This window comes from Schistocerca americana, chromosome X (genome assembly GCF_021461395.2).
Source record: "Schistocerca americana isolate TAMUIC-IGC-003095 chromosome X, iqSchAmer2.1, whole genome shotgun sequence".
Classification (NCBI taxonomy): Eukaryota; Metazoa; Arthropoda; class Insecta; order Orthoptera; family Acrididae; genus Schistocerca; species Schistocerca americana.
The window spans coordinates 1,011,887,615-1,011,903,354 of NC_060130.1; positions in this window are offsets into that span (position 1 = coordinate 1,011,887,615).

Sequence of the window (15,740 nt, forward strand, 5' to 3'; positions counted from 1 at the left end):
CTAGATAGGAGGGCCTATGTTTTACTGTGGGAGTCGTGACTTTTACGAGCTGGTGAAGATTGAGTTTAGTGCCTAGCGATGTACGAAAATGGTTCAAATGGCTCTGAGCACTATGGGACTTAACATCTATGGTCATAAGTCTCCTAGTACTTAGAACTACTTTAACCTAACTAATCTAAGGACATCACATAACACCCAGTCATCACGAGGCAGAGAAAATCCCTGACCCCGCCGGGAATCGAACTCGGGAACCCGGCAAGCGATGTACGTTTTTAATGACTGTTTTATACCAGGACGTGATATGATAATAGTGAGTGTAGAAACTGGGCGAAGTAAATACTGAGACTGTGCCGTGAGACGAAGTAACTATGACAATGCAACCGAGAATGGACGGTATTGTAGCTCTGTATCTGTGAATTGGACTGCGCTTGTATTGTGACTGTGTTTTCGTACACTCAAGTACTGTGAACTTACGTATTTATTCGCGTTTCGATGAACTACCAGACGCCTATAATCAGTAACAGTTGTTCTGAACTGTCTATTGTGTGTGAGTACATTCCCGCCCAGGACGCTTTTTCGCGATCGCGGCACTCATAATACGAATTGACTTTCTACAGAGTTCGCGGTCGGAAAGTTTTATAATCTGTGCGTGGCATAAGTAAACTTAAATTGTGTGCGCCAGAAACATTAAAACTGTGCACATACGGACATATGTAACAACAATTACATCGACCAGCCTGTGGCCTGTAAAACGCCACTGTAATCAGATTTGCAACTTAATGAATACCGCCGCCCGCCCGATTACGAGGAAAGAATCATCAGCTGCAATCACACGATCGTGGGAGCAGATCTCAGCGTTTCACCAGGACCAGCCAGCTGCCGTCGATATCACGACCATCGTCACAACACACAAGAAAAGATTTAAAGGAAGCGCTCTCCTCTGAAAGACTCAAAATTATTGCAAACAATTTTAATTTGTAATTTCTTTTCCTTTTGGCTGACATTCACATAACATTTGTCTTCTTTAGAATAAAAGTGTTCTCCACGAAGTGATGTGTTCTATGTAGACATTGTTGACTTTCATTAGCAGTAGCAATTTCCCTTTTAATTATTTTCATTTTTTTTACATTTTAAATCCGCTGCCGCAGCATGTGTATTTTTTATAACTTTTGGAGGGTATGTATCCAAATTCGTGTGCCGTAACATTTACCAGAAGTATTGTAATGCTTTGCTACTTGGACAAGGGCGCCCGCCATTAATTTCTTAAATGTCGACCAATGACAGTGAAGCTCGCTTGCTATTGGTGCTAACATTCTATAGTGAGTAATTAGAAGGTGGGTAGCTGTCAAACCACACGGGTTGTGATTACTTTGAATGAGAGTCGTGTAAGATTGTAGGCTCATAACTCAACTTTGGTATTCTTCTGTTTGTTGATGTTAGAAGCAAATTTTTTTGTCAATGTCCTTAAATCTTATTTAAAATGGTTACTCTATGCTAAACTGGGATAAATGCACGGTCAGACATTGTGTTGAGAAGTAAAATTTGGAGAAACGTCTATTTAGATACGACTTGATTTTGACTGCATTAGTTAACACGGTGCTTTTCGGGTATTTTGGCGATACTTAGTGACAGGGTAGAATCGCAGTCGTCACATATGGCGACCGTGGAGTGACAGGACAGGGTATTTTGACGCTGTCTTACAGAATTGAAATCTTCGGATCTCAGTTTCAAAATTTTGATAATTAGTGGTAGTGGTTTGTTTGTGTTAGGATCAGAAAATAGACAAGATGACTATTAAAGAGGATGAACGTGTAGCCAGGTTTAAAGTGTGGGATGACGAGCAAAGGGAAAATAAAGAACATGAAATTGCTATGGAAAAGGTGGAAAAGGATACAGTAATTGAGACAGAACCAGAGGTTGATAAAGATGTAGATGGAACAGGAGGGGTAAAAAGGATGTTTGCTGTACTGTTAGCGGAAATGAGAGGAATGAAAGAGGGCCATAAAGGTTGAAGAGAAGATATAGAGGGTATAAATAAGAAAATGGAAGCTGTTGACAAAAAGGTGGATGCTGTTTGCAAATCACAAAAGGATATGGGAGAAGAGCTAAAGAATTTAGATAGGAAATTTGAACAAAGGTTTGAGGATTTTAAAAGGGAACTAGATAATGGAATAGAAAAGAGGATTTAAAATATAAAGTTGGATATAGGCAAAGATTTTGACAACTTTAAAGATGATGTTAAAAAAACATTTAAAGAAACTGAATTTGAGCCGATGGAAAAGCAAAGGAGTTTTATGGAGGAGGTAAATTAAAGGGTAGATTGCTTGGATAAGAATATTGTAACACAGGCTGAAGTGTGTGATAAAAGACAGACAGAAGTGAAGGAATATTGTGATAGAATTTAACAGGAACATAGTAAGAAAGCTCAAGAAGAAGTGGGAAGAATCAGGGAGTCCACTTCTGTGATTGAGAAGAGAGTAGGAACTTTGGAAAGAAAAGTAGAAGATAGGAATTGACAGCTCCATCTGTGGTAGTACATATGAGAGATGGTAGGAATTTTAATAATATAGTATATGATCCTAAACGCAACGTCCATCCAGTGGCTTTTGTAAATAGTTTACGAAGTCAGTTTACTGTAGAGTGGATTGAGAAATATAAATTAAGGAGGGCAAGTGCATGTTTAAAGGGTGAGAGTTTAGATTGGGGAGCAGATGCACCAGATAGATATGAAACTTTTGAGGATTTTGTGTCAGCTTTTCTAGAAGAGTACTGGTCTACAGAAAAACAGGGTGATGTAATTGAGGCTTTTAAGAAGGCACCATGGCATAATAACCGAAATAGGGAGAGCATGAGAGAATATTGTGAAAGATGGATCAATAGGTTGAAGCATTTGGACAGTACTTGGAGTGATCGAGATACAATAGAAGTACTGATGGGGAAGTTACCGCCTAATAGTAGATGTGGATGGGCATAATAATAATCTGAAAGATTTTCTGAATAGGGTGAGAGATGTGGATAGATGGTAGACAAATTGTTCTTTTAATGTAAATAGAGATTCTTGGAGGTATCAAGAGAACAGAGAACAGACCAGTAGAGTGAATCAGGTAAATGTGAGAGGTAGGGGAGAAAGAGGTCTGTAACCTCCCCCTCACTTATCGACCGTAATGACAGTGAAAAATTAAACCGTGTGCACCTAATGGAAATTTGGGAAAAGCAATCGTCACTGAAGTTAATTTGTCGGTAAAGAGGGAGGAAAGGGTTACATCTAAATTAAAGGAAAAATACAAATGAAATTGGTGAAAATTAATTTTGAGAAAAGGGTAAACTTAATAAAGAAAGTAAATGTGCGGTCATTACGTTAACAATTAATTGGCGTTAATTAGATATTTGAGATTTGGGGAAAATTACGGTCGCCAGTCTTATGGACAACTACTATAATAACTGAAAATGAAAGATTAATGCACATATAATTAGCACTAAAAGCGTGGCAACTGAAGGTTTGTCAGAAGTAATAAATTTCGCTACACTCTGACTTAATTTAGCAAAAGAATTAATAAAACCGGAAAATTGAAAGTTAATTTAGTGACTGAAATTAATAGTGAACTTTGTTTCTGAAGCACTACGAAATTAAATAAAATAAGGTTAGTCTTGGGCCACCTCAACAATCATTTAAAAAGCTACTTGAATCTACGCAATTTAGAAATAAGAGATTCAACTTTGAACTTGAATTAAATGATTCTGAACAATTAAAAATAGTAAAATTTAGTACGTCCTAGCTGAGCTGCAGTCACTGGTAAGCTAAATTAAAAAAAAAAAAATTAAAGCAGTGAAATGGAATGATATTACTTTAATGCTGGCGTATGAATTTCAACGACACTCGGGTTCATTCCAGAAAAGGAAGGGACCCAGCTTGGTAATGCAATTGTGACAATGAGCAACAAAGGTTCATGCTAAGTTGCTGTATTTTTGTGATGCAACAGTTTGAAAAGCTGAGGTCTGCCATACAGTTCTAAAACTTTACGTGCTTTTAGTCTTCCTTGTTGGTTGATTGAAGGTTTGCAGTCGTGGAACAGGGAGGTGCGACAGGCACTCATTGTCGGCCGTTGCTGTTGCAGCAGCTGGATGTTGGCGCACCTTCTTCTCGACATGGTCACCAGGCGAAACGGTCTCTTGATGTGCGCCAGCTAATGCTTCCCGTCCGCGATACCGTGTCAGAAACTATCGTAGCAAGTCGAGCGCAATTAAATGCTGCCGAACCCCGAAAGCGCGGCAACTCGCGGGAGCGTCACACAACACACCTGCTCCACCGCCCTACTCCAGCCAGACTCCCTCTGCCCACGCTCCACACGGCAAAGTTAGCCCTACCAAAGATCCTAAACACTTTGGTTCTCCACACAACCTATCGATGTAATCGTTCGATAGCATAGTTTTCCCTAGGCCAGACCCAGCGTAAAAATACAAATAATATTTAAAAAACAAACTAATTATACATCGACATAAATGTATATATATATACACAAATAGTAGAACAATTACAATATATAAAGACACACAAATGTCATAACTTCAGGTAACAAAATAAGGAAAAAAATTTATAGTACAATACATGGAAATAGTAGGATATGCATTTCCAGCGTTACACATCGAGGGAATTTTAGGGGTAATGATAGAGGTTGTGATAGGAGAGGAAGTTTTAATATGGGAAACGGTACACCACAATAGTAAGGTACCATCCTGGAGCAGGTCAAGTATCAGGGCCTACCAATGTTGCCAGTTGCAACAATGATGTCAGATGTTTTGTGATGTGCAGCAATAGTAATACCAATCATGGTGATAGGGGGTGTGGAAGTCAGAACTTGGTACCTGAAGAGTTAGGGCCCAAAATTAAGTGTGGGAATAATATAGAATTGGGAGGTTCATGTATGGAGGTGTATGATGGCGTTACAGAATATGATAGGCCTAATGCAGGCTTGGCTCAGGTGACTGTTAACATAGGGGGGTTATGTAGGGGTTTTACTAAAGAGGATCAGGTAGTGATTGTTGGTGGGGCTGGTAATAGTATTGATAGGGATGGGGAGTATGACATAGATGGTGACCAGGAAAAGATAGCCACTCAGACTGGCAACACGAATGTGCATTTTGTGGAACTGTTTCAGCATCACGATCGGCCTCATCCTAATACAGCTGTCAGGCGTAATAACATGAGACTTGGGGGTGCGCTGATGACAGAAGGCATGGGGCACATTTCAGTGGTGTCGGTGGAGTCTATCAGCAGGACGGGTTTCACTAGACATGGCCTGCACCTCGACAGGTATGGGAAGGGGAGGTTGGCCAAGCTTATAGGTGACAGCATAGGTGGGGGTGGTGGGATTACTCATGGGAAAATTCCTGTAGTAGTGGGTGTTAGAGCTGCACCTTTTTTAGATTGAAGTCAGCTGTTGGTATTCCTGCTGAAGGGAAATCTCTCTAACAAACGAACCACTTTCGACAAAGCTTAGGTATCCGAGTAATGAGGAAATTAGTATAATATTTCATCAAAATATACAAGGCATTAGAGATAAAGTTAGCGAACTGCTTATAGATGTTGACTCTGAAATTATCGGTATATCTGAACACTTCTTTTAAATAAGGAGATAATTCAGAGGCTTCCTTTACCAGGATACAGGTTGGCTGGCAGCTTTTCTAGGAACTCTTTGCAGTGTGGGGGAGTAGCCGTGTATGTGAAAAAGAACATCCCATTTGAGTCAATTGATGTTTGAAAGTACTGTACAAAAAAGGTGTTTGAATGTTGTGCAGGTGTGGTTAAATTTAGTGGAGCTAAACTTCTAACTGTTGTTATTTATAGATCCCCAGACTCCGATTTCACAACATTTTTGCTAAAGCTACAGGAGGTTCTTGGTTCACTTTATAGGAAATACAAAAAGTTAGTTACATGTGGTGACTTCAATATTATCGTATAAGTGATTGTGCAGAGGGAAAGGATGCTGGTAGTCCTCCTTAATTCATATAATCTTATGCAAACCGTATTCTTTCCAACGAGAGTGCAAGGGAACAGTAGAACAACCATAGACAACATTTTTTTTCATTCCTCATTACTAGAAGGGCAATCTGTTAGCAAAAAGGTGAATGGCCTTTCAGATCATGATGCACAAATTTTAACTGTAAAAGATTTTTGTGCTGCAACACATGTTAAATATAGTTATCAACTTTTTAGGTAAGCTGATCCAGTTGCTGTAGAGACCTTTGTAAACCTTATCAAGGAACAAGTGGAGCGGTGTACCATAGGTCTCTAGAAGAGCGTAGCGTTACAAAGGGTTGGAAAAGGGCACAGGTCATCCCCGTTTTCAAGAAGGGACGTCGAACAGATCTGCAGAACTATAGACCTATATCTCTAACGTCGATCAGTTGTAGAATTTTGGAACACGTATTGTGTTCGAGTATAATGACTTTCCTGGAGACTAGAAATCTACTCTGTAGGAATCAGCATGGGTTTCGAAAAAGACGCTCGTGTGAAACCCAGCTCGCGCTATTCGTCCACGAGACTCAGAGGGCCATAGACACGGGTTCACAGGTAGATGCCGTGTTTCTTGACTTCCGCAAGGCGTTCGATACAGTTCCCCACAGTCGTTTAATGAACAAAGTAAGAGCATATGGACTATCAGACCAATTGTGTGATTCGATTGAGGAGTTCCTAAATAACAGAACGCAGCATGTCATTCTCAATGGAGAGAAGTCTTCTGAAGTAAGAGTGATTTCAGGTATGCCGCAGGGGAGTGTCATGGGACCGTTGCTGTTCACAATATACATAAATGACCTGGTGGATGACATCGAAAGTTCACTGAGGCTTTTTGCAGATGATGCTGTGGTGTATCGAGAGGTTGTAACAATGGAAAATTGTACTGAAATGCAGGAGGATCTGCAGCGAATTGACGCATGGTGCAGGGAATGGCAATTGAATCTCAATGTAGACAAGTGTAATGTGCTGCGAATACATAGAAAGATAGATCCTTTATCATTTAGCTACAAAATAGCAGGTCAGCAACTGGAAGCAGTTAATTCCATAAATTATGGGGGAGTACGCATTAGGAGTGATTTAAAATGGAATGATCATATAAAGTTGATCGTCGGTAAAGCAGATGCCAGACTGAGATTCATTTGAAGAATCCTAAGGAAATGCAATCCGAAAACAAAGGCAGTAGGTTACAGTACGCTTGTTCGCCCACTGCTTGAATACTGCTCAGCGGTGTGGGATCCGTACCAGATAGGGTTGATAGAAGAGATAGAGAAGATCCAACGGAGAGCAGCGCGCTTCGTTACAGGACCATTTAGTAATCGCGAAAGCGTTACGGAGATGATGGATAAACTCCAGTGGAAGACTCTGCAGGAGAGACGCTCAGTAGCTCGGTACGGGCTTTTGTTAAAGTTTCGAGAACATACCTTCACCGAAGAGTCAAGCAGTATATTGCTCCCTCCTACGTATATCTCGCGAAGAGACCATGAGGATAAAATCAGAGAGATTAGAGCCCACACAAAAGCATACAGACAATCCTTCTTTCCACGAACAATACGAGACTGGAATAGAAGGGAGAACCGATAGAGGTACTCAGGGTACCCTCCGCCACACACCGTCAGGTGGCTTGCGGAGTATGGATGTAAATGTAGATGTAGAAGATGTTTATAGTACTGATACAGTAGACGATAAATATAATGCTTTCCTCAAGACTTTTCTCGTGCTCTTTGAAAGTTGCTTTCCGTTAGAACGTTCAAAACAGGGTGCTAGCACAAACAGGCAGCCTGGGTGGCTGACTAGAGGGATCTTGTAGAACAAAGTGGCAATTATATCAAAACGTTAGAAACAGTCAAAATCTAAATGCAGCAGTCCATTACAAACAGTATTGTAAGGTGCTTAAAATGTTATTAGGAAGGCAAAAGGCATCTGGTATGCAGATAGAATAGCTAAGTCTCAGGATAAAATAAAAACCATGTGGTCAGTTGTAAAGGAAGTGGGTGGTCTGCAGAGACAGGTCGAGGATACAGAATCAGTGCGTAGTGGGAATGTCCGTGTTACTGATAAGTCGCATATATGCACAGTATTTAATAATCACTTTCTGAATATAGCAGGTTAACTAAATAGAAACCTAGTCCTAACAGGGAATCATATAGCGCTCTTAGAAAAAAGTGTTCCAAGACTGTTACCTGAAATGCTCCTCGATGATACTGACAAGAGGGAAATTGAGTTAATAATTAAATCACTAAAGACCAAGAACTCTCATGGATATGACGGGGTATCTAACAGAATACTGAAGTATCGTTCTATGTATGTTAGCCCAGTACTTAGCCATATCTGTAACTTTTCCTTTAGGAGTGGTCGGTTTCCTGACCGATTAAAATACTTGGTAGTGAAGCCACTTTATAAAAAGGGAGACAGGGATAATGTTGACGATTATAGACCTATTTCTATGCCATCGGTGTTTGCTAAAGTTATCGAGAGGGTTGTAAACACAAGGTTACTGGAGCATTTAAAATCACATAATTTGCTGTCAAATGTACAGTTTGTTTTAGAAATGGCTTAACAACTGAAAATGCTATATTCTCTTTTCTCCGTGAGGTTTTGGACGAATTAAAAAAAAGGTTGCGAACGTTAGGTGTTTTCTTTGATTTAACGAAGGCTTTTGACTGTGTTGACCACAAAATATTACTGCAGACGTTGCACCATTATGGAGTAAGGGGAGTAGCCTACTATTGGTTTGCCTCTTACTTTAAGAACAGAAAGCAGAAGGTAATTCTCCGCAATATTGAGAGTGGTAGAGATGTTCAGTCCCAATGGGGCACTGTTAAGTGGGGCGTTCCCCAAGGGTCGGTGCTGGGGCCACTTCTGTTTCTTATTTATATAAATGATATGCCTTCTAGTATTACAGGTGATTCAAAAATATTTCTGTTTGCTGATGACACCAGCTTGGTAGTGAAGGATCTTGTGTGTAGTATTGAAACATTATCAAATAATGTAGTTCATGAAATAAGTTCATGGCTTGTGGAAAATAATTTGATGCTAAATCACAGTAAGACTCAGTTTTTACAGTTTCTAATTCACAATTCAACAAGAACTGATATTTTGATCAGACAGAATGGGCATATTATAGGCGAGACGGAACAGTTCAAGTTCCTAGGCGTTCGGATAGATAGTAAGCTGTTGTGGAAAGCCCATGTTCAGGATCTTGTTCAGAAACTAAATGCTGCTTTATTTACCATTAGAACAGTATCTGAAATAAGTGACATTTCAACACGAGAAGTAGTCTACTTCGCATATTTTCATACGCTTATGTCATATGGAATTATTTTTTGGGGTAATTCTTCTGATTCAAAAAGGGTATTTTTGGCTCAAAAATGGGCTGTTCGAGCTATGTGTGGTGTAAGTTCGAGAACCTCTTGTCGACCCCTATTCAATAGTCTGGAAATTTTGACATTGCCCTCACAGTATATATTTTCTTTAATGTTGTTTGTTGTTAGCAATATTAGCTTATTCCCAAGAGTTAGCAGTTTTCACTCAGTTAATACTAGGCAGAAAACAAATCTGCATGTGGAATGTACTTCCTTGATTATTGTGCTGAAAGGAGTGCAGTATTCTGCTGCATCCATTTTCAATAAGCTGCCACAAGAACTCAAAAATCTTAGCAGTAGCCCAAACACTTTTAAGTCTAAACTGAAGAGTTTCCTCATGGCTCACTTCTTCTATTCTGTCGAGGAGCTCCTGGAAGAGCTGAAAAATTAAGTAAATTCCAGTGTTACCTTGTTGATTTTCTTTATTTAAACTTACGACTTGTCGCCTGAATATGTTTCTTATATTTCATTTTATCTGTTCCTACTATCGTGTTGTAATTTCATGTATTGACTCGTTCCATGACCATGGAGACTTCTCCTTAATTTGGTCCCATGGAACAATAAATAAATAAATAAAATAAAATAAATAGAGGCCACAGGGGCGTAGAACCGCCGGAAAAAGTACACACAGCGGTTTTCATGGCGCAAGTCACAGTCAGAAGGGGCCCACTGGCCAACCTAAGTGTTACGAGTACGTGACACGGAGAGGAACGTTTAGCAAAACACAGGCGCACAGCCGCATATAAAGAGGTGCCGGTTCACTAACAAAGCATTCGAGTGTAGCAGCTCTCCCGGACAGCGGGGCGTGTCACACCAACGGCTACACACAGCAGCAGATGGGGCGCCAGCGTTCCAGTCTACGGCAAGTCGCCGGTTCGACCCTCTGAGGCCAATGCAGGGTCCGCAGCCAGCCAGCAGCGGGCCACTAAATGGCTCGCTACCGCGGGCAGTCGTCTTGGCCCCCAACATGCACCGGAGACATCCAGGGTGAGGGCCGCAGATTCAGACGACGGATTGAGGGCGCTCGTTTTCGCCGCGTTCTTAGCCTCGCTGGCGAGGGAGCGCGCCGCGGGTCGCCTTGCAGTGGCGAATATGTGATTAATGCTTCGGTAGTATTTTACGGATTTTTTCCTAAGGATATCTGTAAATTAGTTCATCAAATGGCAATTCCATCAACTCAGGTAGTTAACAAAACTGCTCGTCCAGACTGGTATACAGCATGACTGAACAGGAATCCCTAGTTGTATATTTGGTCACCACAACCCACAAGTTTTTCTCGAGCAATGAGTTATAAGCCAACAACTTGAACGCCCTTTTTGACAACCTGACTAAGGTTAGCACTTTGGCAATCTGCGTTCTGTGCCACTGTTGATATCAACTTGACATGCAAATTAATTAAATTGTGACAGCTGCTGATTGATTTATGACTTTAACCTACTGCTCTACTAAATGGTCTTTCATGTTACCCCAAAATCTTAATATATTGTTCTGTTAATTGATTTATAATACCCTGGGAATAATCGATCCTTCTGAGATATCCCCCACCCATCCCCCTCCACCCCCACCCACTCATCTGGAAATCTCCAACCCTTCCCCTTCCCCTTCCCCTTGCTGATACAAACTTACTTTTAGGACTGAGTCATTCGAATAGCCCCCTCCCAGTCTATCAATTTGATTGACTAATTAATGAACCTCTCTTCCTCTGGTAAATCGTCCAGGCGCCCTCCCCCATCTGGAAACTGATGAGAAAAGGACTCAGTCTGTGCTGGATTGGGTTTTTAAAGCACTATAGAGATCCTAAGTTGGTTCTCTCCACTACATTCAGAAGGAGGAGAAGGGCCTACTGTATGATAGGAAATTGAAATCAGTGTCAATTACATAGCAAAGAATACACTGTTTGTTTATAAAATTCAAGTGGTAGTGGTTGGCTCTCTCTTTTATTTGGTGGGAAAATTCATCATTCTCTGTTGTTTCAGAAGATGCAGGTCTTGTAGAATACATTGAAGAAAGTAATTAAATCAATCATTTTTTTCTGATCGTGAAAGGAATACCATCACGAAATTGACATCAACATAGCTCACTGCACGTAATTACGTTACTAATAAACTTCCAACCTTGTCTTCAGACTGAGTAGACGTTCCGGCCACTTTATGTATTCCTGTGCATACAGATCGGGAGAAAGGCTGCACTATGCCCAACCAGGCCTGCGGCCGATGTCAGATGCCACACCGCCAGCCGCCGCATGTATTACCCTGCACACAGCTCCAGGTCACGAGGTGCACATATTAGAAGTGGCGCCAATTTCTGAACGATGTGTCAGGTCACGACAACCCTTTGGTATTGATACCAGACTCACTTCCTTTCTCTCCCTCTTCCCTCTCTCTCGTGAGCTCTCTCTCCCTCCCTCCCTCCCTTCCCTCCCCCCCCCCCCTCATCTCTCTCGCTCTCGCTCTCTGTCTCAAGTAGTTGCTTCCTATTTGTGTGAACCAACGTATGCAAACACACACACAGACTAAGATGTTCCCCCAACCCCTCCTCCCTTCCATACCCCTCCCCTGCCCTTACCGAGCGAGGTGGCGCAGTGGTTAGACACTGGACTCGCATTCGGGAGGACGACGGTTCAATCCCGCGTCCGGCCATCCTGATTTAGGTTTTCCGTGATTTCCCTAAATCGCTCCAGGCAAATGCCGGTATGGTTCCTTTCAAAGGGCACGGCCGACTTCCTTCCCCGTCCTTCCCTAATCCGATGAGACCGATGACCTTGCTGTCTGGTCTCCTTCCCCGAAACAACCAACCAACCAACCCTGCCCTTTCGCCCCTCATACAATCCTGGTGTTAGTAGACAGTACATCCCTTTGTTCTCGCACTTCCATTGCTATGGAAACCTGTAACGGATCGAACAAAATCATACATACAAGAGGAACTAGGTAGCATATGTTCTGTGCTACACAATCCCGAACGTAGTCCTGAACAAAGAAGCGGATATCTCCGAAACCCCAGCTGTGGATGTCCTGAAATTATCCCTCACTCTATCAGATTGATTGACTAATTAATTAAATCGATACCCTTTGTGTGTGGCCAAATATCCTTCCATCCTATTGGCGGATACTGCGAGTGGTATATTTGACGACATTCTATCCTGCAACTGTCCAGTTTCCAAACTCTAGTCTTCCCCCTTCTCGATTTTTTCCCTTGCCTCCTGTTGGCGGATACAGGCACAGTTAAGTCACTTTGTAGGACATCCATTAGGTTAGAGATAGCTAAAAACTTCAAATTTCAGGTCAGTTGCATGCTATGTCCTTCAAAAATTTGCAGGAGTGGCTGACGTGTTCTCACAATACCAGTATCGGAAACAATAAATCGATCAATCGGGAATTTGCCATTATGATTGGGTTTTTAAAGCAGTATAGAGATCCTAAGGTGGTTCTCTCCACTACATTCAGAAGGAGGAGAAGGGCCTATTGCACAATAGGATAGAGATAACAACAAATACCACTGCAAACCAAAGTCCATTGAAATCCATTGAGAAGCACTAAATACAACACACTTAAACCACAATCCATTTTGTAGTAGTAGTTGTCATGGCTGGATCTCAGAGCTCATTGAAATACTCACACATCCCGCATACTCATGTCCCAATGTCCACAGCACCCCAGGCCAGATGACACGCAATGCTAGTTGCTAAACTGGATGTGCGTCTCAGCGATGGTGCAGCCGGACTCGGACTGCCGGAGTCGACAAATACTGTGACACTGAATATAGGCCGTGATCACAGTGGTGTGTATTACAAGACTGAATGTGCGAGAGCACGTCGCCAGTGGTGTAAGCTCGCAATAAAATCACTCTTCTCACCGAATTTAGAAAATGATTCTGTGCTGACGTATCTGTCGCCAGCACGCTGGTCGGTAAAGATGAAGCGCGAAGATCGATTAGTAGGAGCTGGATCAAGCTCACTAGCACGAAAAAGGCCAGAGACACACCCACAAGCAACACGTCGCTGACGCTCTCACACCAGCGTGTATTTAGGCCGGTGCTGCTGACCAGAAGGCCTCACCCACTCACTCAGTCATCCAATTTGGCGTCTGTCAGTATACTCACAGAGCGGGCTCAGTTCATCAGAGGCTACAGTGGTACATAGCAAACAGATTAGCGACTATAGCGAGACTATTACTGATGAGCTTGTATCGCAACACATGACCTCTGCTCCAGTTACATAAAGTTTACAATTCATGTAAATAAAGAACTGTATAATCCATGCGTGCATTTGTGTTGTAGAAAGAGGATAGCGGCCACCCATAATTACATCCTCTCCCTTGCTTCCTTGCTGTACGAGATTCTGCAGTGGCAAACAGGGATAATACAGTGGTGGTTGAAGATAATCAACTTGGCCAAAGATTTTACTTTCTTCTCTTGTGTTATAGCTTGCAGGGGTACTCGTGTTCAAGTGTTTCTATTTGCTAATTTGTTGTTGTGTTCTTGCTTGTATTCTAGAAGGGGAGCCGCAGAACTAATCAAATTTCTCTTTTCAGACGCTTTGCTTGCTTTTTGCTATAATGTTGTTGTTGTGGTCTTCGGTCCAGAGACTGGTTTGATGCAGCTTGTAATGTGACAAAGTGCCATTTAGTGAAGGCCAGGTATAGTCAAGGCGCAACTGTAGAGAAAGTGGACGCTTGTGCCATCTGTGGGCCAGAATCGAAGTCAAAGCGCAAGTGCTTCCTCCTGGTGGCAGTTAAATTAAGGAACGCTATGTGGGAGACAGTGTCTGTGGCTTGTGCTGCACTCCTCCAGTGAAATAACAAAAGAATTAAACTAAATAATATTGTTACATGTAGTAAAAATATAAATGTAATATTACTTTAATATATGAAAATGACTGTAATTGAATATTGTAATGCTATGGTATGTTTAATTGTAAATCGAGAACTTGGCGTTATGTAAAATAATGTTTAGGTGTGGGGGAAATCCCCGAGAATGAGAACAGTGTACAGGTTGGTGCGTAATATTGACGGTCGAAGTAAGTTGGCGTAGCTCTGAGGCAGAACAAGTGTTAAGTGGCATAAAAGTGATTGCCGGTGTGTGCTACGGTAACGTTGCTAACAGACCACTTGAAATGAGCTGAAAACAGATATGGACTTCGTTTATCGTATGGCTACAACCTAAATGGACACTAAGGCTTGTAAGACGCGGTATTTCGACGGAGATGGGCTGTGAGCGGCAAAATAGTACGGTTTCCCGCTCCGGGGTACATGGTACTGCATGGTGCAATGCTGCGTTAATTGCTACGAGTTGCTCGTGCCAACGGCGAGGTGTGAAGGGATCAGTAGCCGCATCCAACAGCGTATTGTGATCTCAATAACTGATGAGGTCCATTGGTGAGCTCACTTCGGTAGCATCAAACTAGAAGTTATCTTACAGAAGTATTATTCTGTGAATCAGTTTGTGCAATAGTCAAACCAAGTTCTCTACAGGGTGTAAAGCTTGGAGGCAATAATAATTTTGTGGTTTAAATTGCATTCCCCGAGTGTAATCAATTATATAAAGGAAATAGCTCATTATTAACCCACAGCCAGTGAATTCTATGTGCTCCAACATCAGTGAAAAGTTATGGTGCGTGAGAATCGGTGTAGCTATATTGCAAGAGAAAATAGTTGGAATTAACGCCGAAATCGCCAGCAGACGCCGCTTCATGCATTGGATGGAAGATGCCAGGTACTGTGCCACCTTAATTACTATCCAGCTCGATGTGGTGGCTTTTCAGTACATTGCCATAGTCAAAAATTACTCGGTTCCGTCCGAGCAACGTAACTCTCAATTAGTGTTTTCAGTAACTATATTGACGAGCAGATCTATATTGTTCTTTAATTAAGCGTTCAAGGAAATTGCTGCCACCACAGTACACGTTGTGCCTTCAGCACAATGCAAGCTCAATAACATTAAATTCAGTAATTACAATTTTTGTAGTTTACATTAACCTAAAACAAGTTCAAGTGTGTATCATGTGTGTTTATGTATTGTGAAACGATTTCAGGATGTGGTAGTGTTTTAAATGAATAATATCCTCCTGCTAGGCAATATCAAACATACAGAATTAAGTGCTCCATGTTCAGTCACTTCAAAGAGATTATTAGTGCTACTAATAATCAAATATAGACGTAAAAATAAGTTGGTTACGCGCCATTATCATTATTTATTCCAAAAATTCCGTGTATTAGTTGGATCACCATAAGGTGTCTATTCAAACCTATTACATGCGAGAGCCGCTTTCCGGAAGTCCAGTGCCGCATGGTCTAAAATAATACAGCAAATTCGGGTAGTGGCATCGCAAGCTCTCCATGCTACTCTATCCTGTACAAGCTTCTTCA